This window comes from Oryctolagus cuniculus, chromosome X (genome assembly GCF_964237555.1).
Source record: "Oryctolagus cuniculus chromosome X, mOryCun1.1, whole genome shotgun sequence".
In the NCBI taxonomy this organism is placed as follows: domain Eukaryota; kingdom Metazoa; phylum Chordata; class Mammalia; order Lagomorpha; family Leporidae; genus Oryctolagus; species Oryctolagus cuniculus.
In genome coordinates, this window is record NC_091453.1 from 101,764,289 (window position 1) to 101,790,499 (window position 26,211).

General features: G+C 42.7%; 1 protein-coding gene and 1 long non-coding RNA gene across 15 annotated transcripts in view; both read left to right on the forward strand.

Moving 5' to 3' along the window:
- The first annotated feature begins 607 nt into the window (after positions 1–607).
- LOC138847505 (uncharacterized) lies at positions 608–1,679 on the forward strand. Its single transcript, XR_011385343.1, has 2 exons — positions 608–675; positions 1,434–1,679. It is a non-coding gene; the product is annotated as an uncharacterized lncRNA (long non-coding RNA).
- A 1,285-nt stretch (positions 1,680–2,964) lies between these two features.
- The window catches only part of STAG2 (STAG2 cohesin complex component), a 164,977-nt gene continuing 141,730 nt past the window's right edge, over positions 2,965–26,211 (forward strand). For 2 of the 14 annotated variants that reach the window (XM_008273043.4, XM_051826895.2), the window contains exon 1: positions 2,965–3,334. The gene's annotated coding sequence lies outside the window, so the exon portion shown is untranslated. Of the gene's footprint in view, positions 3,411–3,781; positions 4,577–26,211 lie in introns of those variants that run through there. The other 12 variants (XM_070066331.1, XM_070066337.1, XM_070066330.1 and 9 more) reach the window with 7 other exon arrangements.

A 26,211-nucleotide genomic window follows, 5' to 3' on the forward strand; every position in this document is an offset into this window, starting at 1 on the left:
GGATACCCACATTGCAGGCAGTGACTTAATCCACTGTACCACAATGCTAGTCCTTATAGTTTATCTTTTGACTTTACTACATATATAAATATACACACACAATATACACATACACATATATACATATATGCGCACACATATATATATGTATATACACATGCATATATGTGTGTATGTAATCATTTAATTTCTGTGGACTCAAATCTACCCATTTTTATGCTTTTGAGTTTTAGGTCATGTTTACAATGGTGATAAAGAAAACCCACAAAATATATATGTATGCTGTCCAGGAGACTATCTGTAAAATCTAACTTACAATCAGAAGTTTGCTGCTATTTTCACAGGATCAGAGCAAAAAGAATTGTGAGATGTTTTATTTAGACCATGGTAAACCTGGAGAAATCTCTTTACTACACTGGGAAGTATGTACTTCTATTGACTGGAATATTTTTGCATCAAATACTGTCTTGTACTTTACATGGTACTAAATGCTCCTCAGTTGTAACTATACATACGCTCCTCCAATTACAACCATATGTCATGGACATGTGACAAGTATTCTTATATCAGTTATATATGTCATTTAATAGCATTTTCTCACATTGTCCTCAGATTTGAAGGGTCAACTCTTCTGGTCTTCAGTACTGGATGAAAGAAACGCAACACAGGAATGAGGTACATAGATAGCCCTGTGATGTGCATAAATTGAAGGCTTGATAAAAAATATTTTGAATGAACTCTAGTGGAGAGGGGGCTATTGTGAAACATTTCTGAATGTCAGTATCAATTTGCTGCTAACCTTATTTCTGATGTTATACCAGTTACAGTGATTAATCTTCAGTGGTATTTTTCACAAAATAAAAGCAAGTTTACTAAACAGAGGAAGTTTTTAATTTTGTTCAAAGCATAAAACTGTGTCAGGTCTTAGTTGCTATACAATTAAATAAGAACATAAATTCATAAAATACATGAAAAACTGCACCATGCGCTATAAATGTGATGTTTGGATCAGAAAATCCGTAGTTTTCATCTAATACTGAAACAGGAAATTATTTAGTATCAATTGATATTAAATTGGCACAATTGAACTAAATTAATGTAAAATGGTTTGGTACACGGCCCAATTTTTCTATTACTTCAAGTGGAATTTCGCATTAACTTATGTAACTCTGCAAATTTTCCACTACTCCGTATTTAATGTTCTAGCTGCAGCATTCTGTAACTTGAATCTATTAAAAACTGTATAACATTCTACCAAAGATGGTCTATAAAAGAAATGGAAATTTATTTTGAATAGTATTCCAATGCCCAAAGCTTTAGAGCTAAGTAAAAATGTCTGACTTTATTTCTTGTTATTGTTATTTAGATGTTTTTGTTTAACTTTTATTGTTCAGTTGATTAAATATAATGGGATCTTTTTTTTTAACTTGCAGGAAAAAGGGCCAACAAGCAGAGAGGACGGGAGATAAACTAAGACACAGCCGTGGAGGGAATACACGTTAAGGAAAATAATCATTACATTGCATTACGAATGCTTTAGTTGCCGCGTTGGATTTACCATAGGGCTCCTACTATTCATTTGGAAAATGTGTCTTGTTATTAAACATTGTTTTATTCCTCTTCTTCTAATTGAAAGTGATACTACAACTTAATATTAAAGAATTAATTTAACCAAAAAATTTGGAGAGGACTAGAAAGTTCTTAACCCAACGCTACTCTGAGTCTAAGAACTTCGGTAACAGCAGTGGACACTTTAATAGGTCACCTCTTTCTGTCCTAGGAAAAGCAGGCTTCCGAAGGGACAGGCCCTTCCCGAGTTTTTTCCCCTGCGTGGAGAGCTCCTGGAGGTCAAAGGTCCAGTACATTGGATTCGAAACAAGCAAACAAAAAAATCAACGTAATAAAGACTTGAGCTAACAGGAGCTGAGGAGTAGAAAAGGTCCTTTCCTACTTTATTTTTGGGGGAGGGCTGGGGAGGCAGGATTAGGAACCTAAGTGCCTAAGGATGTCGCCATGCCACCCCCAGCCACGTTTCCAGCAGGGCGGTGGAAAGGCGGGGGAGGCGCGGAAGACGCGGTAGGTCCCCCTCACTCCTTTTGCCCAAACTGCGATTTTCCACCACTTCACCCTGTCCTGTCTCCTCCTCCGTCCGGAGTGTCCAGAAATCGGTGGAGCAACCGGCCTAGCCTAGTAGCCCAATTCCCAGTCTCCTAAGCGCCCTGGGGGTTAGAAACCACGTTTTCTCCAAACAGGAGTAGTAGGTTGTAAAGGGAAAAAAAAATTTTTTTTTCGCTACAATGCTAGGTCTGATTGCTCGAATTCTCGTCACAGTCAAAGCAAAAAGCAAACAAAACCCCAAACTACCACCTCCCAATCCCCGTTAAACCGCTTTAGGGTCAGGTGCTAGAGTTGAACGAGTTGCGTTTTTAGTGGGACGGGGTAAGGTGCAGGGAGAAGCGAAGGTCCGGACCTAGGGCTGCAGGGCCCTCGCCGGGGCATGTCACAAAAGGGGACTTGGGAGGGTGATGCCCGCCTGGGCTGCTACCTTGTGGCTGCGCGAGGGCGGGGGGGCCAGCAGAACCAGTCCCTGAGCGAGTCCAACTTCCGAATTCCCACGGCCCAAGACTCCGCAGCACCATCTCTACCGCCCGTCCCTCGACCCTCCCCCGGCCCCCGCCAGCCCCTTCCCCCCTGAACCCCCGCCAGCCCCTAGTTAAGACCGAGGAACCGCGGTCCGCCGCGGAAGCGCGGCCAAACCAATGAGTAAGTCGGGCGCGGGCACGGCACCTTGTTTACCCCACTCGGCGGCGCGCCCCTGCGGGCGCCTCGTTTGCAGCCGGCGTCGGAGACGCTGAACCCGGGAGTCAGTCGGCCACGATTGGTTGATGATTGGAGGAGGACGCTGGGTGGGAGGGCCAGGGGCCAAGCGTTGCAGTGCCCGCTCTCTGCCGCTAGATGCCACTCCCTCCCAACGGGAGCCGGGCGCGGGTTCGTGGCCGACAGATGGCGCCTGCGCGTTCCATTCGCCTCCAAGTCGCCGAAGAGCGAACACCCCAAACAATCCCGAAGCGCCACCAAAAAAAAAAAAAAAAAAAAAAAAGAAAAAGAAAAAAAAAAAAAACCCGCCGGATCCGACCGCCACTTTCAAAACCCCCCACCGCTCTAGAACCGCGGGAGCTTCCGTCCCTGAGTAGAATTCGAGGGTGTAAAGAAGAGGAAGGGGAAAAAATCTTGTACCAGCCCAGGGGTGAAGAAGCCCCCGGCCTGAGAAAGAAGGAAGGAGTGGGGGAGGCGAACAGTCTCGTTGCTGCCTCTGTGTACGCTGAGGGGGGAGGTAAGTTATAAAATGGCGGAGGCGAAGCTTCTAGAAGTTTGGAGGGGCACCCGGAGGGCGCGGGGCCCACCGTGAGGTGTGTGTGGTTGAAACAGGGCGAGACAGAGGAGTTGGGAGGGAAAGAGGCTGGGCACTCTGTTGCCATTTCATTTCGCCTCTGCTTCCTTGGCTCCCCTGGGGGGCAGCCATGAAGCGGGCGGCTGAGTCCCGGCGGGGAGACTCTTCCTCGCCCTCGCAACACCCCCAGCCCTCCTTTCTGCCCTCTCCCCTCAAGTCGCTACCCCGACACTTCCGAGGAACTTCCAGCCCCCTTCCTCCCTACCTCCTACTCCTAGAGTGGCTTTCTACGGCAGGACTCTTCTTTTTCGACTACCCTCGCTGAAGCTTTTCTCTTCCTTCCCTCGCCCAACTCTCCCTCGGGGCCTCTACGGAGGACCCCCCCCCCCAAGGGTGGCCCAAAATGGAGAACGCGGAGCAGCGCAAGATGGAGGCTCCGCTTCTCTGTGTGGCAGTAGATTTAGGTTCCTTTTCTCCGGCAGGCTCTTAAGCCTCGGAGAGCCAAAACTGGAGGTGGGGTGGGGTGCGAGCCGTAGTCGGGGGAGGCCAGCCGGGGAGGCTGTGGCTGGGGTGGGGGAGAGCGCGGTACTGTGGCGAGGGGAAGGAGGAGAGCAAAATGGTGGTGCTGGGAACCTAGGGGGGAGGGGAGAAAGAGGAGGCTCAGTTGTGTATATTTGGGCCTCGGACCGAGGGAGGCGAGGGAAAATCTACTCGGATCACACCCCTCCCTCGTGCCCCCTCCCTTCTCCCTTCCCCTCCTCCCTCCTCTCCGTCCCCTCCCTCCCTCTCTTCCTCCCTTCCTAGAGAGGGAACAACATTCATGTGACGGGCCCCTCTGCTTCTCCCCCGCCCCATCATCTCCAGCGCGTGGTGGGGGAACTGCTTGGGAAAGCGGTTGGCATCGATCTCTCCATCCCTTCCGAGGCCCGACTTCGGTCAGTTTTCTTAGGGCACCAATTTTCGAAATCGGTTGGGGTCTGGCGGTGTTGGCCCCCGCGCGCAGACCTTGCCCCGAAGGGGGCCCTGCCTGCCTGGCATGGGCGGAGGGGGGAAGGGCGGGAGTGGAAGGCTGTTTGTTGGGGGGTTTTGGCGCCACTTTTGTTTTAGTTTTAGTGCTGCTTTTCATTCCCACCCCCACCCGCACTGTCTTTCTCAAGGCACGAACTGAGCTGATCCTTGCCCCAGGTAGGCAGCCTTCTGCTTTTTCCCTCCACACTTTTATTCTTGCTTGGGGTCGACTTTCTTTTTCTTCGATCACGTATCCTGGAGATCTGTGGCCGGCAATTTTAGGACGCAAAAGGGTCGGATGGGCCATGGGAGAGAGAAGGTGTGGGAAACAGCATCAAGTAGTTCCGCAAAACTTTGAGCCCCGTTCCCATTTTCTTCTGGCCTAGAATCGTAAACGTATTGTTGATTTCGGCCCATTCTCCCCCCCATCTCGTCGCGAGAATGTCTTGTTTTGCCTTTAGTTTTTTATAAAGCGCTGTAGTTTCGACATTTACTTTCCGCTCCCCCTTGGTGTATGTGTCATTTTATTTTTAAACCTTAACAGTAATGGGCTCTCGTGTGATTTTCGGGGCTTCGGTGTTCGGCTGAAATGTTTAATATTGCATTAGTAGTTTCATCCAGTCTGTGAGACTTTCTCCTCCGTGGCCTAGAATGTTTTTTTATGTTGTTGCCCAGCACCCCCCTTCCCCTCTCCCTCCTCCTTTCTCTTGGATGTAGTTTTGAAATTGAGGGTCATGGTGTCTGATTAAATGGTTATCTAGGGCTTCCATGCGATCTGTTAGAAACTTTTGATCCTGTAGGGTTAGGTTTAAGTCAAGGAGAAGCTTGTGTTGCTTTGCAATGGTTCCTTAAAATGCGCGGGCCGCCTCACCCCACCCCCCCGTCAAGCCCCGTCTTCCCTTCACACTGGAGTGTAAATTCCGTACCCCTTGTCTCCCACGGACCGCCGTGTTTCACAGCAGCCACACCCTGTATTTGTCTCTGTGGATTGGACTCATTATCAGCTTAATTTAGTGACTCTTAAACCACCATGATGGGACTTGCTTAAGCACGAAGCTTCTTTTCCTGTTTAGTCCTAGTGGTTAGTGTCGAAAGAGGAATAATCGAGGTTTCTTGATGAAACCTGGTGCGGTCCAACCTCTGCCTTTTTTTTTCTGTTGTCTTTTTTCCTACTCCGGGCTGTTGGCGGTGTCAGCACCGCTGCTGGAGGCGGGGGTGCAGGGGAGAAAGAGTCGGGTTACCGAAGTGCGTCATTCCTGGCTCTAGCAGGGCCTGCTCGGGAGCTGCTGGTGTTTGTTACTGTCCTCGCTGCACTTTCCTGCCAACCTTCTCTCTCTGCGTATTGGTTAGGAGCGAAAGCAGGAGGCGGTCTCCTAATTCTGTCTGTAGCCTAGCGCGTTGCATTTAAGGGTATATGTGAACTTATTATTTTTTTAAAAGAAAACGGCCCTGGGAAGTGGATACATTTCTGTTTAATGACATACAATTCAGGTAGTTTAGACTTGGCTTTCATATATTTTCCAATGAACAGTGGGGTTAATTTTGAACGTTTAAAACCACTTAGGTTAAAATGCCTGGTTTTCTTTCCACATTGATATCAATCTATAATTAGGGATCAGAAGGACCAGTTAAGGCATAAGTGTTCAGCGGTTTTTCAAGTGGTTGAATTGTAATTTTATGACACATTATGTTAAATAGTTTTTTTTTTCGTTTTGAGCTAAGGTGCTATGTGAATGCAAGCTAATTGCAGATGTTTAAGTTCATTTTCATCACATATTCTTGTTCTTTTATATATGAATTTAAACGTGTCCTTTGGGTTTTTTTGGACTTTGTTAAATTTCTTAAGGACTTATTATTTTTAACAAAAATTCCTGAATTTATCATCTATCAAAGAGTTATGTTGGGTGGCGGTATAATCAAATTATTGGACTTAACCAATTTCATAGGATTTGATACATTTCTGTGCTTAGGGGTTTTCTCAGTGTACTTATTGAGCACCATGTCTTCCTTTTAATAATTATTGAAGATGATAGGGAAAGGAGTGTGTAGGAGGTAGAAGTGAAACAAAAGTTGCCTTGAGTTGATTATTGTAGATAGATGTACACAGGTCTCATTGTTACTATTCTATACTTTTGTGTGTACTTGAAAATTTCCACGAAGAAAATTTTTTGAAGAAAAATTTCCAAATTGTCTTAGAGTCTTGGTGTAAAGATTTGACTCTATATTTACAAATCAAAATTATTTGTATAGGAAACTCACCTTGGGTAAAAGTAATTAAACAATGCCTTGCAAACAAAGTTTCACAAAAGTAGTATAAGCTGAACCAGTATAGAACAAGCACCTTAAATGTTTATAAGTTGCTTGAACTTTAAATGTGACTTAGTCTGCATGTGCTCTACTTCTAGTTTCCTTTTTAATTCTTTGAGAAGAGAAAAATTCCATTTGCAAATTTTGTAAATTCTGTTTGGGGTCTATATCACCAAGTTGGAGTTAAAGGGATTTACTATTAATAGGGGCTTTGGCAGTTGTCTTGACAGTGGAAGGGGTTGGGGTGTCGCGGGGAGAATTCCTGGTAGGGAGATAGGTAACTGAATTCACTTTCAATATTTGATGTTTAATGACTGGGTAGAGAAGTGGATTGCAAAGGGAGTGTACTTATTAACCATTCCTTCCCACTGTTAATTAACTGTAGTATTCTAAGATATCAGAGACTGGCAGGGAGGGTGGAACGGTTTTTTTTTTTTTAAGCTGATATGAAAATGAATGCTTACATTTAAAATTACTTGACACCCCCTCAACCGATCTGGTGCTGTAACTAGTTAAAATTGATATGTAAAGTGTTTTAGTATTTTCTATTAAGAATGTTCTGACCATTACCCATCAGTAGTAAAAGTGCTTTGCAATGAAAACACTCAGTCTTAATTGTGTGTTCATGAAGTGTGCCTATATTCTTTTAAGTAAGTACCTTATGTTTTGCAATTTTGTATTGTTCATTGTTGGGTTTATTTTTTCCCTATGAGATGTATTTTTGAATATATATTGAAGTTCTGGAGGAATCTAAAATAGCAGGCATTTAGTTTTTATGTTTGATAAAGTGTGTTTGTTCCTTAATAATTATTATAACAAAATTTCACTAAGGTCTGGGAGCAAATATGTTTCATAATTGTTAATATTAGCCTGTATATTTTCATACTCAAAATTTTAGCTTTAGAAGGATATTCAAGGAAGACAGGTCACATATTTCACATTTCTATTCATATGCAAATTATTAAGTAAAAAGTGAGATTGTGATATCAGATTTATTGTGGTAAGGCAATAAGCTAAACTACTAGACCAACAATTCATGAGTTTGGTAACTTTGAAGTTTATTTAGCTAAGATTTTATAGGTCAAACATCCAAAATTTTAATGAAATTAAACTCTACATTTCTTTTTCATTGTATTCTTTTTCAACCTTACTGACTTCTGTGGTCCTTTGAGGACCTTTGAATTATAAAGAGTGGGGTGGAGTGGGCGGCAGGCTCAGGGTTAAATCTATTCCTCTGGGAATATAGGGTCAGATGTGAAAATATGCCCTGGACAGTTTAGTAATTCTTAATGTTCTGCATGTTTAATTGATACCACCCACAGTCATGTGTGGGAAGATAGTAAACAGTGAATAGCATATTCTTTTTGCTTTGGGTTTTTTATAATAGATTGGAAAACTTCAGTTTTTGATGCTGTATGTTAACTTTTGAACTTAAAGTTTAAATTAAATTACATTAAATTAAAATTTACAGGGGCTGACTTGTGGTGTAAGTAAAGTGGGTTAAGCTACCACTTGCAACATCAGCATCCCATACATCCCATATCAAAGTGCTGGTTGAATTTCTGATCATTTTTCCTGCTAATGCACCCAGGATGGCAACAGAAGATAGTGCCCTGTCATCCATCTGGGAGACCTGGATGGAGTTTCTGACTCCTGGCTTTGGCCTTGTCTAGCCTTGGCTGTTGGAGCCATTTAGGGAGTGAACAGATAGATGCAGACTCTTTCTTCTTGCTCTGTGTGTGTCTGTATGTGTGTCATTCTGCCTTTAAAATAAATAAAATAATTTTTTTACTATTTTCAGTGAAACACTGTTTTGGAAGTTGGAGAGAAAAGAAAGAAAGGGAAATTTTTAGCTATGGATAGCATTAGTATACAGTAAAATGTGGTTACTTGATGGAGAGTAGAAGAAACTTAACACAGGTGATTTTAGAACTTCTTGATATTTTTCTTTTGTAATTTTCTGTGTTTAAAATGTTTAGGGCTTTTCATTTGTGGTTCAGTACTTTTTTCGAATAATAGTTTTTTAAAAAATGTACTTTTTAAACTTTTTGAAAAGCTTTATTTATTTATTTGAAAGTTAGAGTTGCAGAGACAGAGATCTTCCAATCCCTGGTTCACTCCCCAAATGGCTGCAACAGCTGGAGCTGGGCTGATCTGAAGCCAGGAGCAAGGAGCTTCTTTCGGATCTCCCAAGTGGGTACAGGGGCCCAAGTACTTGGGCCATCTTCTGCTTTCCCAGGCCCATTAGCAGGGAGCTGCATTGGAAGTGGAGCAGCTGGGACTCGAACCTGCGCCCACATGAGATGCCAGAGCCGCAGATGGTGGTTTTACTTACTATGCCACAGCACTGACCCCCTAAATTATTTTTTAAAGATTTACTTATTTATTTGGAAGGCTGAGTTACAGAGAAAGAAAGACGGACAGACACGGGCATACAGAGAGATCTTCCATCTGCTGGTTCACTCCCTAGATGGCTACAATAGCCCGGGCTGGTCCAGGCTGAAACCAGGAGCTTCATCTGGATCTCCCACTTTGGTGGCAGGCCGCTAGTACTTAGACAATCTTCTGCTTTCCCAGGCTCATTAAGCATGGAGCTGGATTGGAAGTGGAGCAACTGGACTTGAACTGGCACCTATATGGTATGCCAGTGTTGCTGGCAGTGGCTTTAATCTGCTATGCCACAATACTGGCCATATAATAATTCTTTTTATCTCCAGTTATCATAAGTGATGGTTTTTGCATGTTCTGTTTGGCAAAGATCTAAGAAAACAAAATTGTCAAACTGACTTTTTAGCTCCTTGCACCGCTTCACTTTAATTTAATCAAATCATCTCTTCTGTGTAAGTGATGTTGCTTTGTACATTTTAGAAATCTATACATTTTTAGAAGCTGTGGAAATCTACCTGAATTATATTTTTAATATATGCCATCTGCAGTTCTTTGGTACTAACCAGTAGATACCAAGACATCTTTATATAGGGTTAGTGTAAATTGATATTATTAAATTTTTTTACACTCTTTATGCCAAAGAAAGAGAAGATGAATTATCAATGATCTGCTCTTTTTTTATTATGTTGCTTGAAAAACACATGACTAGAACTCTGAAAAACTTTACAACTCTAAGGTAAAATTCCTTTACTAAGAAACAAGTAGTTTAAATTCTGGACCTTGTTTGATGGGGGGAAGAAGTAAGTCCTGTTTACATTTTTGTGAGATTAGTATTTATTGTAATAAAATTTGGCCTGTAAGTTTGTGAAACCAGAGGTATTCTATGAAACCTAATTTGAATGCCTTTCCAATGCCAAGACTGTGTTTTAACATGAATTTTTTCATCTCCTCAATTACCTTGCATGCTAGGTGGTCCTTATCATTTTACAGATGAGGGGCTTGAGGCTCTCAGAGAGCAAATGACTTGTTCCAAGTCATATTTGGATTAGCCTAGCCTCAAAATGTTGGCGCTTTCTTGTTAAGCTCATTTGTTTCCTTATCTGCTTAAGTCTTTGGCTATCTGTAACTGGAAAGCAGGCAGGCATCACAGTTTTAATATTTTAAAAAATATTTTGTATAGAGTGCAAGGTAAATATAGATTTTTTTTTTTGCTTAGTGAAGATGTATTGCTGCCAGATAAAAGGTTCATATCATCTGGTATACTAATGGCCAAAATAATTGAAATAAATCTCAGCTTTGGTTTTGTGTATGCTCATTAGTGCCTGTGGGATAATGTGTTAGAATTCTTTACATTGAGAGGGGTTATAGTATGGTGTATAGAATGGTTTCCACGGATTTTCTTCTCTATCGTTTTATGCCCTATCTAAAATAGTAGTTAAATGTGTCTGAGAATAGTTCCCCAGTCCTATAGCTTGTTTATTGAGTAGTTAGATTTGAAATAAAAATTTAGACTAACCTAGCAGTGGACGACTCTGGTTTTGTAGGGTGATGTTTTCTATTATTTAATGATACCTTAAAAATTACTCTTTCCTTTTGTTAATATCTTTTCTTTGCTTCTGCTTTCTTTTTTAGTTCATCTATTAGTTTATGACCTTTTCTAGTTTTTATTTTTATTAGGTAGTTAATATCAAGGCCGATTTAAGTTCATTAGTGATCAGTATCTTGGTCTCAGTTTTCTTTCCTCTTGTTCTTTTTTCTTCCTGCTTTTCATATACTGTAACTAGGGTTTTTCCTCATCTGAAAGAATACTGAATGTTCAATTTTTGAACTAAGATAAATTAGTGGAGAGAGATGAAAGTGATGATGTATGTTGATACTTTTAGAAGTAAGTTTATATATTTTATCTTGATCATTTCGTTAAGCTTCATCCTGTATGTAGAAATTTTTCCAGGTGATAGAAAGCAATCTTCTACTCAGACTATGTGTTCAATATTGAGTCTTTTCATCCATATTTTCTCCTTTGTATTCCAAGAATATCAACTGGTGTACCATAACAGATTACATTTATTGTGTATAATGAATCACTTTCTCATCTGTGCATCTTGAAAGATAGTTGGGTACTATCGTTGGGAGAATTCAGGAAATAGTTTTCTGAGCTCTATTGTTAACATGAGGAACCCTGGTTAAGAAGGACTGTTAGAATATTAAGGCACTTGGTTTGGCACTAAACAGTTTCACTTTTCCTGTTACTTTACTTCTAGTAATCATAAGATAACCTGTTTTAAAATTTATGTATGATAGTGTGAATGAAAATAATGATGCTGCCATCTCTGTGGGATGAATTGGTTAGTTTTGATTTCAGGCAGTTAGTGCTTAGTTGTTCCATTTGAGTATGGGAAATCAAATGCATAATTTCATTTGTAAAAAAGAATATTGTGGGAGTACTGTTAATTGTATGGTACAGAATCTTTTATAAAAAGTCATTGACAGTGACTCACAATAGCTAATGAGTAATTCAAAAAGTTTATGGAAAAGTGAAATTAAAAGTATGCATTTATTCTAGTATAAAAATCAGTTTTGAAATCCATGCAGTTTTTCCCAATACACATTTTCCTTGTATTCTGAAAAAAAATTTTGCAACAAAATAAATCCAAATTTCTAATTCAAATTTTCTATGAACTTTTTGAAGTACCCATGTACTAACTGAACTTTTTCTGTATGCTAGACAGCCTTTCAAGTGTTTTGTATGTTTTAGTTCACTTAGCCTTCATAGCCCAATGAGGTAGGATGGCCATGTGATTTATTGCTCAAACCAGGATACTTTTTTTTTTTAAGATTAACTTATTTATTGTAAAGGCAGAGCTACAGAGAGGCAGAGGCGGGGGGCGGGGAGGAGATAGAAAGAGAGAGAGAGAGAGAGAGGTCTTCCATTCGATGGTTCACTCCCCAGATGGCCACAATAGCTGGAGCTGAGCCAGTCCAAAGCCAGGAGCCAGGAGCTTCTTCTGGGTCTCCCGTGAGGGTGCAGGGGCCCAAGGAGTAGGGCCATCTTCCACTGCTTTCCCAGACTATAGCAGAGAGCTGGATCCAAGGAGGAGTAGCCGGGACTTGATCCGGTGTCCATATGGGATGTATGCACTGCAGGCGGCGGCTTTACGGCTTTGCCACAGTGCCGGCCCCCAGGATACTTTGAGAGTGAAAGGGGGAGGCACCTAACTGGATTGCTTGCTGGGATAATAGCATAAACTGTAAACTAGGACTATTCCAGAGAAAGTAGGATGTATGATGACCCTAATTAATACCACTTTTTGAGAAGAGGGAAACCGAAGCCTAGGAAGGCTGAGTAACTTGCCCAATTAGTAAGTGGTAAGAAGGGATTGGAAGCCCCTACAGAGATTTCTGTGGGCATGAAAGTGATTTAAGTTACTTTAAATAGTCATAATCTGAGAGTGAGTTTGTTTACTTTTCTCTTTTGGGGGAGTTTTTATTGGTACAGGGTTAGTAGTAAAAGACAAGATACAGTGTTTTTTAAAACCCAGGAGAATTTCCACTTGGGTTATTTCAAGTGACTGTTAGACTGGGGTGATTATATGTCTTGATGTTGAAAAGCAACTTCCCTAAGGTTCACTACAGTAACAAAAACAAAGGCTACTCCAAAATAACTACATTTAAGTTTATTTCTGTTACACAGTCTCCCTTTACATTTTGCTAGTAGGAAATGTGGATTGTATGATTCTTCATGGGGATTCTTCCAAGGAAAATTTCTTCTGTGAAGTCAGCTGAGAGGAGAAACAATTTTGTGATTAAGAAATAATATTAGAAAGGGAAAAAAAAGTTGAATTTAGAGATTTATCTGAAGTTCAACTGACTCTAACATAATTTGAGAGCTAAGTCTTGTAGAGATTCATATGTTATTTCCCAAAATAATAGTCCTTTTAATTTATGACTTTTTACAGTTAATTTGCATGTCTGGCCTGTTTGTGGTTCCCTTCTTTACTCCTCTCAGATTTAATGAAGGTGAATTCTAATGAAGAGAAATGATTTTAACACATTTGTGAGTCACCCATGTTGCAAACTAAGATTTTTTTTCCTTTCCTGAGTGGGAATGAGTGGTGGAGATCTGATCATAAGATGACTTCCAGGTTTTTTCTGCACTCGTATTTCTCATATTTGGCCATTTTAATATTTCATTGAGCAATTTTTTTTGACAGGCAGAGTGGACAGTGAGAGAGACAGAGAGAAAGGTCTTCCTTCTGCCGTTGGTTCACCCTCCAATGGCTGCCGCGGCCGGTGCGCTGCGGCCGGCGCACCGCGCTGATCCGATGGCAGGAGCCAGGTGCTTTTCCTGGTCTCCCATGGGGTGTAGGGCCCAAGGACTTGGGCCATCCTCCACTGCACTCCCTGGCCACAGCAGAGAGCTGGCCTGGAAGAGGGGCAACCGGGACAGAATCCGGCGCCCCGACCGGGACTAGAACCCTGTGTGCTGGTGCCACAAGGCGGAGGATTAGCCTAGTGAACTGCGGCATCAGCCTTCATTGAGCAATTTGTTTTCTCATCTGGCTAGTTCATTTTTGGAAGTTTTTTTTTTTTTTTGATGTTACTGTCTTTTTCTGTTTTTAAAAAGAGTTATTTATTTGAAAGGCAGGGTGACAGGGAGGGAGAAAGAGAGAGAGATGTCTTCCATCTGTTGGTTCACTTCCCAAATATCTGCCAACAGCCAGGGCTATGCTAGAACAAAGCCAGGAGCCAGCACTCTGATGTGGGATGTAGGTTTCCTAATAAGCACAGCTTAACCCTTTGTGCTACAATGCCCACCCCTCTTCTTTTTCTTAAGCTTTATTTATATGAGAGGCAAGGGGAGAGAACCCACACAAAAGAACGGACTCCCCCTCCAAGAAAAAAAAGAAAAACCTCTGTTTCACCCTCCAAATGCTTGAGACAGCAGGGATGATCTGAAGCTGGGAATTCTGCTACAGGTCTCTAATGTGGGGGACTGGAACCCAATTTATTGATCCATCACTACTTCCTTCCAAGGTGATGGGAGCTTTAGTAGGAACTTCGGAACTTGGAGTTTGAGCAGAGCTAGAGCCAGGTCTGATGTGGGAAATGGGTATCTTAACCATGAGGCACTAGGCTAAATGACCATTCTCATCATTTAGTTTTTTTAAGTTTCTCTCTTTTTTTTTTTTTAAAGATTAATTTATTTACTTGAGAGGCAGAGTTACAGACAAAGGGAGAGACAGAGAGGTCCCCAGATGGCTACAATAGCTGAAGCTGGGCTGATCTGAAGCCAGGAGCCAGCAGCTTTTTTCTGGTCCCCTATGTGGGTGCAGGGGCCCAGGCCATCAGCAGGGAGCTGGATCGGAAGTGGATCAGCCAGACTCGAACCGGTGCCCACATGGGATGCTGGCACTGCAGGCAGGTGCTTAACCCACTACACAGCGCCGGCCCCTAAAGTCTCTTAATTAGTTCATCAAAATCATCATGAGAAGATTAGCTTGAAGGAGTACTGCATTTTTGATCAGATAAAGAAGTACATGGTGGAATAATGGAGGTTTGTAAATACTTTGAAGTTATATACAAAATGCATGTGTACATTTTTGTTTTGAAAGATTTATGTATTTGTTTGAAAGGCAGAGTTACAGAGAGGGAGAGGCAGAAAAAGAGGGGTCTTCCAACCACTGATTAACTCCCCGAACAGCTGTGATAGCTAGAGCTGGGCTGATCCAAAGCCAGGAGCTTCTTCTGGGTCTCCCACGTGGGTGCAGGAGTTCAAGAACTTGGACTATCTTCTGCTGCTTTCCCAGGCACATTAGCAGGGAGATGGACAGCTGGGACTCAAACTGGTGCCCATATGGGATGCCAGTGCAGCAGGCGGCAGCTTTACCTGCTCCACCACAGCACCGGACCTACATGTGTGCATTTCATCAGGTTATCAAGAGCTCATTCATTGTTAGAAGTGTGTGTGTGTGTATGTATATATGTATATATATGTGTGTGTGTGTGTATGTCTATGTGTGTATATATATGTGAGTGTATATATATATATATATATTTATTTATTTAAAAGCCAGAGCAACAGAGAGAAAAGGAGAGACAAATTCTCTATCTGCTTGTTCATGTCCCAAATGGCTGCAATATCCAGGGGTAGGCCTGGCTGAAGTCAGGAGCCAGGAACTCCATTCAGATTTCTGACATAGGTGGTAGGGGCCCAAGTACCTGGGTCATCTGCCGCCTTTCCAGGTGCATTTTGCAGGATGCTGAGCATCCAGGACTCAAACTCTGATATGGGGTGCCAGTTTCGTAAGCAGTGGCTTAACCTGCTTCACCACAATGCCAGACCCAGGATCCTTATTTTTAAGAAACATGGTGTTGTAGCACCATGGATTAATCTGTGGCATGAGATGCTGGCATTTCATGTAGGAGTGTGGGTTCAAGTCCTGGTTGCTCCACTTCTGGTCCAGCTCCCTGCTAATGTGCCTGGAAAAGTAATGGAAGATGGCCCAAGTCCTTGGGCTCCTGCACCCACTTGGGAGACTTGGATGCAGTTCCAGGATTCTGGCTTTGGCCTTGACAAGCATTGGTCATTTGGTGAGTGAACCAACAAATGGAATGTTTCTGTCTCTGTCTCTATGTATATGATCACTATGCGTTTCAAACAAATAATGTCTTTAAAATTTTTTTGTTTATTTGAGAGAGATGCAGGCAGAGAGAGCTCCTATTTGTTAATTCACTCTCCAAATGCCTGTAAGACAGCAGTGGAGAGCTCAATCCAGGTTTCTCATGTGTGTGGAAGGGATCCAAATACCATGTGTGGCTATCACCAGCTATACCTCCTAGAGTGTGCATTAGCAGAAAGCTTAAATTGAGAGTGGAACTGGGACTTGAACCCAAGCTAGGCCAAATGTCCACTCCCTTTGTGTGTTTTTGTTTCAAGTTCTAAATGTGTGATTTTTTTTTTTTTTTTAGTAATCCTATGATTAATTTTCTGAATTCTATTTCTGGAATTTCCTTGCTCTTCATTTTCACTTTCTTTTATTTTTATTTATTTATTTTTTGACAGGCAGAGTTAGACAGTAAGAGAGAGAGAGAGAGAGAAAGGTCTTCCTTTTTTCCGTTGGGTCACCCCCCAAATGGCCGCTATGGCCGGCACGCTGCCCCATCCGAAGCCAGGAGCCAGGTGCTTCCTCCTGGTCTCCCATGCGGGTGCAGGGCACAAGCACTTGGGCCATCCTCCACTGCCCTCCCGGGCCACAGCAGAGAGCTGGCCTGGAAGAGGAGCCACCGGGACAGAATCCGGCACCCTGACCAGGACTAGAACCCAGGGTGCCAGCGCCGCAGGTGAAGGATTAGCCTAGTGAGCCATGGTGCCGGCCTAAATGTGTGATTTTTAAAAGATTTGTTTATTTATTTGAAAGGCAAAGTTAAAGAGACTGGTTGATTGTTAGATCGTCTATCTTCTGGTACACTCTTCAAATGGCTACACTGGCAAGGGCTGGTTCAGACTGAAGCTAGGTGTCTGAAATTCCATCTGAGTGTCCCAAGTGCTTGGCAGGGGTCCAAATACTTGGGCCATCCTCTGCTGCTTTCCCAGGTGCATTACCAGGGAACTGGATCAGAAATGGAGCAGCTGGGACTCCAACTGATGCTGATATTGGATTCTGGCATTGCAGGCTGCAGCTTAACCTGTTGTAACACAATGCCTTACCCCTAAATGTGTGATTTTTAAAAGGAAAAAAAATTGTTTTTGACAGGCAGAGTGGACAGTGAGAGAGAGAGACAGAAAGTCTTCCTTTGCCGTTGGTTCACCCTCCAATGGCCGCTGCAGCCGGTGCATTGCGCTGATCCGATGGCAGGAGCCAGGTGCTTTTCCTGGTCTCCCATGCGGGTGCAGGGCCCAAGCACTTGGGCCATCCTCCACTGCACTCCCTGGCCACAGCAGAGAGCTGGCCTGGAAGAGGGGCAACCGGGACTAGAACCCGGTGTGCCGGCGCCGCAAGGCGGAGGATTAGCCTATTGAGCCATGGCGCCGGCCAAAAGGAAATTTTAAATTAAAATTGTGTTTATTTAAAAATCAGAGTTACGGGGGAGGGAGAGACAGATTGAAATCTTCCATCTGCTGGTTCACTCCCCAGATGGCCACAGTGGCCAGTGCTAGGCCAGGCTGAAGCCAGGAGCTTCATCATGATCTCCCTGGTCAGTAGCAGGGGCCCAAACAATTGAGCCTTCTGTTGCTTTTCCAAGGCCCTTAGCAGGGAGCTGAATCAGAAGTGCAGCATTTGAGACAGGAACCGTTGCCCATATGGGATGCTGGCATAGCAGGCTTTGGCTGTACCCGCTGCACTACAACGCTGGCCCCTAAGTGGGAATTTTAAGTTCATGTTTATTTATGTGTTTTAATTTTGACCTTGGATTCTTTGTTGGGATGTTATTTCTTTTGTAGCAGTTTATAGTGCTCATTAAACTCTCTCTCTCTCTCTCTCTCTCTCTCTCTGTGTGTATAATATACAATGAGGTTTAGTATATTTGAAGTATTTCCATTTCAGAATTGGGATGTATATCTCCTTTTCTTAGATTTCTAAGTTTTTTCTCTTTTCTAATGCAAAGAGGTTTTTACACTCACCAGTGTGTCTACTGCTTGTACCTAATTTGGATATTTTATGATGACTGAAATGTTATTACAAAGGACATGTTTAATATGCTTTTACTAACAAAGGGTAGTTTGTGGTCTAAAGAAATAGTATTAAAGATAGTTATGAACATGAATTTTGAGAATTTCCCTTCTATGCTAAAGAATGAAGGAAAATGTAGGAAATATTAGCAGAATCATAATACTTCTCCTTTGGGATATGTCCGTCCCTGTTCCCACCACTCATTTAGTCCCAGATACATTCCTTAGACTTTACTTCTGGCTGAAGAGTCGAGGAAGTAGTGCTAGCCATGATTGGTAGTGAAGTAGAAGCATGAAGGTACGTTTTTGAAAAGTAAACTTGTCAATGATAAATGGATTTCTACAGTTCTGAGTATATATACTTTTTTGAGGTTTGATTAAATACTAAGGTATAAAATTCTTTTATCCATTGAAGAATATTCAGTAGTTGCATTAATATTTGAGTGTTGTAAATATACTTGAAAAATTTCAGAGGCATCATTTGGACAATATAACATTTTATTAGAAAAGATCCTGTAATAACTAGTCGCTAAGTTAGACTGAAGCAGTTAATCCAAGTTGCTACAGAAAGCAAACCTAACTTGGGAAGCAATTGTGTGTGTGTATACATACTATGGGAAAATATCCAAATTTATCTTTATAAGTAGATTAACCTTTTCTGTCAGGGAACCACATTTTTATCTGATTTTGAATCCTTGTCTCATCGTGCAGGATATATTATACAAGTTCTTGAATGGTAATTGAATTAAAACCTAGATCTTCTAGAAATGTAGCCTTGCATTGTAATTGCATTGTTAGTATTCATGTTCAAGAGCTGTATGTTGGAAGAGAAGCAGTCAATTAGTTTCCCCTAGTTGGCTTTGCATTAATGAGAAAGTTTGTATCGACAGGATACCATTTACAGCATGTGCTTTATTACATGGCAAGTTGTTAGACTTCCTAATATTTCATTTTTTGCTTATTACAATAACCCTGGGAGGTGGTAGTTTGTGTTATTTTCATTTACTGAGGTCCAAAATGATTAAGTGACTTTCCCAAGATCTCTCAGCTAGTAAGAGGCAGAGCTTACTTTTGAATCCAGTCTGTCCAATTTCAGAACCCTTTTTTACAAGATGATACACTTCCTCTCAGTAGGATGACTTATAGATATCATAGTGATACCTTCTTTGGGGAAACAGAATAAAAGGAGACAATTCCAAGTGGTTAAGGTAGAGGAGGAAGTTAAACTTAGGGAGCTTCTGGGGATTAGGTAGAAGAAAGCCTTATTTTCAGCTGAGAACTGGTGGTGGCTAAATCATTCTTAGTCTGAAGTTGTACCTTATATGTTTTATATTTTATAATAAATATCAACACCTAGAAAAGGACTGGGTAGGTAGGAGTTGATAAAATTGTTATTGTACTGTATTTTTTCTTTTTTAAAAACATTTGCAAGAGAAAACAAGAGAGACCTGTCTGCTGGTTCACTCACAAATGTCTGCAACAGCTGGGGCTGAACAAGGCTAATGCCAGGACTGGGACCTGAATCCACATCTTCCATGTGGGTAGCAGGGATCCCAGTACTTAAACCATTACTTGCTTCCTCCCAGGGTGGGCATTAGCAGGAAGCTAGAATAGAAACCAGAGTCAGGACTCAAACCCAGGCACTTTGATAGGGCGTGGGAGTGTCCCAAGCAGTTTCTTTTTTTAAAAGATTTATTTATTTATTTATTTGAAAGTCAGAGTTACAGAGAGAGAAGAGAGGTAGAGAGAGAGAGATTTTCCATCTGATGGTTCACTCCCCAGATGGCTACAATGGCTGGAGCTGCGCCGATCCAAAGCCAGGAGCCAGGAGCTTCTTCAGGGTCTCCCACGTGGGTGCAGGGGCCCAAGGACTTGGGTCATCTTCTACTGCTTTCCAAGGCCATAGCAGAGAGCCGGATTGGAAGTGGAGCAGTCAGGTCTCGAACCAGCGTCCATATAGGATGCCACAGCGCCGGCCCCCGAAACGGTTTTAACTACTGCTTCAAACATTCATCCCCGTTATACTGTTTTAATTTTTGTAAAGTGACATCTGAATTCATTTTAAGGGATTAAACTTCTATAAAATATACTTTGAACAAAATGTTCTCCAGCCGGCGCCATGGCTCAATAGGCTAATCCTCCGCCTTGTGGCGCCAGCACACTGGGTTCTAGCCCCGGTTGGGGCGCCGGAATCTGTCCCGGTTGCCCCTCTTCCAGGCCAGCTCTCTGCTATGGCCCGGGAGTGCAGTGGAGGATGGCCCAAGTCCTTGGGCCCTGCACCTGCATGGGAGACCAGGAAAAGCACCTGGCTCCTGCCTGGGGATCTGCGCAATGCGCCGGCCGTGGCGGCCATTGGAGGGTGAACCAACGGCAAAGGAAGACCTTTCTCTCTGTCTCTCTCTCTCACTATCCACTCTGCCTGTCAAAAAAAAAAGAAAGAAAAAAAGTTCTCCAAAGCGTTGTTGGCATATTTCTCACTGGCTCAAAGGTAGAGTTCATACTAAAGGACAGTGATTCTTTTTTTTTTTTTTTAATTTTTGACAGGCAGAGTGGACAGTGAGAGAGAGAGACAGAGAGAAAGGTCTTCCTTTGCCGTTGGTTCACTCTCCAATGGCCACCGCGGCCAGCGCGCTGCGGCCGGCGCACCGCGCTGATCCGATGGCAGGAGCCAGGAGCCAGGTGCTTTTCCTGGTCTCCCATGGGGAGACCTCTACCTCTAGTATCTATAATTTCTAAAGATTTCTAAAGTTCTCCATAGAAAGTGGGATGTTTTGATGGTGATCTCCTTATTTTTCTTTTATGCTATTTACTACTATCAGTAGATAGTCCTGTATGTTAGGCACTGAAATGGAAATAACTTAAGAAACTAACCTATTTAATTCTCCCAACAACCATGTGAAGTAGGTACTATTATAATTTCTTGTCTACTGGCAAGGAAGCACAGGTGCAGAGAACTTCACTTTGCCCAGGAACACTTACCCAGGAAGCAATGGAACTTTGATATATGAACCCAGTGAAATGTGGCTGCTGAGTCCATGTTCTTAGCACTGTGCTACCATCCCACTGACTAGTGCACATTAATGTTAATGAATGGTTTCCTCATCCTGGCAGTGTATTTTATTTTAAAATTTTATTTTGTTGAGAAGCAGAGACAGTGCTGCTATCTGCTGGTTCACTTCCTAAATGTCTATAATGCAGGAGGGGTGCCGAAGCCAGGAGCCAGGAACTCAGTCCAGGTCTCCCATGTGGGTGTCAGGAACCCAACTGCTTCAGTCACCACTGCAGCCTCTCAGGATATGCATTAGTAGGAGTCAGGATCCATAGCTTAGAATTGAACCTGGGTACTCTGTGGGACACAGGAATCCTAACCTATGGTTAAGCCACTAGGCCAAATGTACACTTCCTGGTAGTATGTATTTAACTGTGGAGTATGTTTTTGCTTTCTTATAGGAATTTTAGGGGTCAGCAGAGGCTTGGGTGAGTCTCTGATCCTGGGGCAGATATTTGGCACAGTGGTTAAGATGCTGCTTGATATTCCCACATCTTATATTGCAGTGCCTTTGGTTGAGTTTCAGCTCTGCTTCCAATTCTGGCTTCGTGCTAATGCACACTTTGGGAGACAGCAGACAGTGGCTCAAGTAGTTGAGTCCCTATCCCCCACATGGGAAACCTTGATTTAGTTCTTGGCCCCTGGCTTCAACCTGGCCCATCCCTAGCTGGTGCTGGCATTTGGGGAATGAAACAGCAGGTGAAACACTTCTCTATCTCTGTCGCTCTGCTATTAAATAAAATAAAAATAAATAAGTAAAAATTATAAAATCTCTGATCCTTGAGTTCCCTGGCTGTAAAATAGATATTATTCCACCATCTTTACAGGTAATTATAGAGATGTGACAACAATATTTTTTCTGAGTTTTTGGTGTGCCAGAAAATATTCTGAGGGATTTTCTAACATGATGGGCCCCCAGACAGCTGTAATAATACTCTTCATTTATTGAGTACATTACATGTCATATACTTGATATAATATACTACTATTAATTCTTACAGGGTAGGAGATACTATGCCTCTTTTACAGGTAAGAAAACTAAACCTAAAGAAATGGAGTAATTTGCCCAAATAGGTTCCATCCTCTTATCCTTTTTTTTATTAGCTGTTCCCTCTGCTTTGCCTGCTTCCTTATTTATTTGGGATATTTTGCTGTGTAATTACCATTTTGGTGAAGTAACCCTTGGTGATAACATATAGAATAATATTCCTTGTTACCAGTCCTCTCATTCCTCTTTTACTCTGATTTATTTTTTCTCCATAGTTATTATTTTTTGTTACTATCCAGCATGCATTTATGGGTTGTCTGTTCCCTTACACCAGAATGTAAACTCGGTGAGGGCAGTGTAAACTCAGCTATTGCCTTAACCTTAGCACCTAGAACAGTCCTTGGGATGTAATAGGTGTTTAATATTTGTTGAGCGAATGTGTTACATGGTATTTATTTATTTGAAAGAGTTACATAGGGAGAGAAGGAGAGGCAGAGAGAGAGAGAGAGAGAGAGAGGTCTTCCATCCGATGGTTCACTCCCCAATTGGCCACAACGGTTGGAGCTGCACCTATCTGAAGCCAGGAGCCAGGAGCTTCCTCCTGGTCTCCCATGTGGATGCTGGGCCCAAGGACTTGGGCCACCTTCCACTGCTTTCTTTCTTTTTTTTTTTTTTTAACAGGCAGAGTTAAACAGAGAGAGAGACAGAGACAAAGAGAAAGGTCTTCCTTTTTTCCGTTGGCTCACCCCCCCAAATGGCCACTACAGCTGGCGTGCTGCGCGGATCCGAAGCCAGGAGCCAGGTGCTTCCTCCTGGTCTCCCATGCAGGCTCAGGGGCCCAAGCACTTGGACCATCCTCCACTACCTTCCTGAGCCACAACAGAGAACTGGACTGGAAGAGGAGCAACCGGGACTAGAACCCGGGGTGCCGACACGACAGGTGGAGGATTAGGCAAGTGAGCCTAGGCGCCGGCCATCCTTCCACTGCTTTCCCAAGCCATAGCAGAGAGCTGGATGGGAACTGGAGCAGCCTTACCTGCCATGTCACAGCGCTGGCTCTGTTATGTGGTATTCTGAGACACATTAGACTTTGCAATTTGGTCCCGAAGTAAACTGAGTTATTCTTTAAAGACCAATTAAGTGTTTCTTTGGACAGAAAATTACTGTAGCAGGTGCTTGGGTCTGTTCAGTTGCCTTGAATTCCATGAGGAGGATATCCCCTCTGCTCAGTTCTTAGGTTCTGTGGGGCTTTTATCTCTTAGTGCAGGTCTATCTTAAAGCTTCTTTTTACTATCTTAACATTGAAAAAAAGTTTTATTTATTTATTTGAAAGGCAGAATGATGGGAGGGGGGAAGGGAGAGAGAAAGAAAGATAGAGATCTATCTGCTGATTCATTCTCCAAATACCAGAGCTGGAGGGCAGGGCGAGGCCAAAAGCAGGAGGCAGGAATTCCATCCTCTTGTGGGTGGTGGGAACCCAAGTATTGGACCATCATCCACTGCCTCCCAGGCACGTGCATAAACAGGAAGCTGAATTGGAAGTGGAGGCCGGACTCCATACCAGGCATTTCAGTATGGGATGTAGGCATCCCAAATAGTGGCTCAACTTGCTGTCCCACACTGCCTGCCCCATCTATCTTCCAATTCTGCATTTTGTCTATAAAGGTTTTTTGAACGACTGTAGTGTATTTGTGATGTACAAAGCATGGAGCTTTATTTGAAGCGGGGAATTGGCTTCAAATAGCTTTGCCATTTATAATTTAGTAGAAGATAGTATTTGCAACATACAAATATTTGTACATTCCTAGGTACATTGATATGCATATTGAAACTATACAATGTATTGAAATTTGTGATAATTATATTTTAGTTTAGATTTAATATTTTGGTAGCACAGTCTTTTCTGATGTCTTAGAATGTATGCCTTTTTCTTTGTTTCTGCTTCTCAAAACATTTCTTGGAATAATGTATTTCGATGGCGTATATTTAGAAACATTTTTAAAAGATATATTTATTTTGAAAGGCATTTATAGAGAGAGAGGGAGAAACACACACACACACACACACACACACACACACAGAATGAGAGATCGATCTTCCATCCACTGGCTCACTCCCCAGATGGCCACAGTGGCCCAGTACTGGCTTAGAAGTGGAGCAGTGAGGCTTAACAGATTGTGCCACAGTTCTGGCCTCATATTTTATTTTTTCAAAAGATTTATTCATTTATTTGAAAGGCAGAATTGCAGGGAGAGGGAGAGGAAGGGAGGGAGAGGGAGGGAGGAAATGGGGGGGGAGAGGGAGAGAGAGAGAGAAAGAAAGTATCTGTCTACCACTTCACTTCCCAAATGACAATACAACCTGGGCTGGGCCAGGCTAAAGTCCACCATGGTCTCTTATGTGAGTGGCAGGGGCCCAACACATTTGGGCCATCTTTTGCTGCTTTCTTGGGTGCACTAGCAGGGAGCTGGAACAAAAGTGGAGCAGCCAGTACTTGAACCGGTGCTCATATGGGATGCCAGTGTTACAGGCTGCGAATTACCCAGCTGCGCCGCAATGCTATGTACTGTAGTTTTTTTTTTTTTAAAGATTTATTTATTTACTTGAAAGTCAGAGTTACAAAGAGAGAGAAGAAGAGGCAGAGAGGTCTTCCATCTGCTGGTTCACTCCCCAGATGGCTGCAACGGCCGGAGCTGCACCTGCCGAAGCCAGGAGCTTCTTCTGGGTCTCCTACGCGGGTACAGGGGCCCAAGGACTTGGGCCATCTTCCACTGTTTTCCCAGGCCACAGCAGAGAGCTGGATCAGAAGTGGAGTACCCAGGACTCGAACAGGCACCCATATGGGATGCCGGCACTACAGGTAGTGGCTTTACCCGCTAAGCTAAGGCGCTGGCACCAGTGTACTGTATTCTTGCATCCAAATACTAGTTGGTTTTGGAGAGAAAGTGACCTTAGATTTTAGATATTTCAACCCTACCCTGATATTATGCCACTATAGCTCAGCAGAGATGAGAGAGAGATGTATGTTGGGGATCAGTATGCATAGTATATTGGCCTTTAGAGGGCAGAGCTTAACAATTGAAGAGCAGGGAGTGGTGGTGGGAGTGTGAAAAACTCATCTATAGGTAGGTAGGAGGAAGAAGTAGGGCAATTGGCTGGTAATGTTGCATAGCCATAAAGGTGCCACCTGCAGTGCTGGCTTCCCGTATGTGTGCTGCTTTGTGTCCAGGCTGTTCTACTTGGCTTGGGAAAGCAGCATCAAAATGGTCCAAGTGCTTGGGCCCCTACCCTGATGTGGGGAACCTGGAAGAAGCTCCTGGCTCTTGGCTTTGGCCTGGCTCAGCCCTGGCTATTGTGGCCATCTGGGGAGTGAACCAGTGGATGGGAGATCTCTCTCCCTCTCTGTTCTGTAACTCTTTCAAATAAATTAATTAAAAAAAAAAAAAACAAAGAAATGGGACAATTAGAGTGATCAAGGAGGTAGGAGGTAGGAGAAAGTCTAGGGTAATATAAGCTACAAACAAACCATAAGCACCTCAAATTTGAAAAGAATCCAGATGGCATGTCTCCCCTCTGAGAGATACTTTTAAAATTGTTATGCAGTATAAAAGCTATTATTCCAATTATGTCAAGTTAAACTTATCTTTAAAGCTGATAAAATCAACAGTTATGCTTATGTAGATTGTTTTCTTTGTGATGACTCATGGGAATTGAGTTCTTCCACAGTGGATTTTGGATTATCAAGAATAGGAATAAGAGGTGGGCCTTGTGCCACAGTAGGTTGTCACCACCTGGGGCACCTATTTCTCATATTGGAGTGCCTGGGATTGAGTCCTGCCTCTGCTCCCCATCCAGCTTCCTACTAATGCTCACCCTGGGTAGCAACAGGTGATACCAAGTACTTGGGGTTCCTTCCACCCATATGGGAGATGAGGATGGAGTTCACTGCTTCTTGCTTAGGCCTGGTCCAGCTGAGGCTATTGCAGGCATTTGAGGAGTGAACCACGGTGTGGAAGATATCTGTCTTGGTTCCCTTTTCTCAAAAGAAATTGCTTAAAAATGTTACAAGAATAGGATTAAGCTGGGAAATGGTCTAGGAAGGAAGAGACAGTATATCTGGGTTATTGAGTTTCAAAATGTCAAGTAAAATTTTATTGGAATTGTATATGAAACATTTATTAGTGTCAGTAATCAAAGAATTGATTGAACCCATGTGAATTATATTATTAGAGTAATATAATGCTGTAATTTGTTGTCTTCAAAATAGCTCCAATAAATATTTTTGGACTTGCCAGAGTCTGTTTTGATAGGGAAAACTTTTCCCTTTGTACTTCCAGTGAAATAAGTGTATAGGCAACCACTTTAGTTTTCTTCAAGCTGTGTGGAAAAGTTCCTTTGGGTAGAAATAT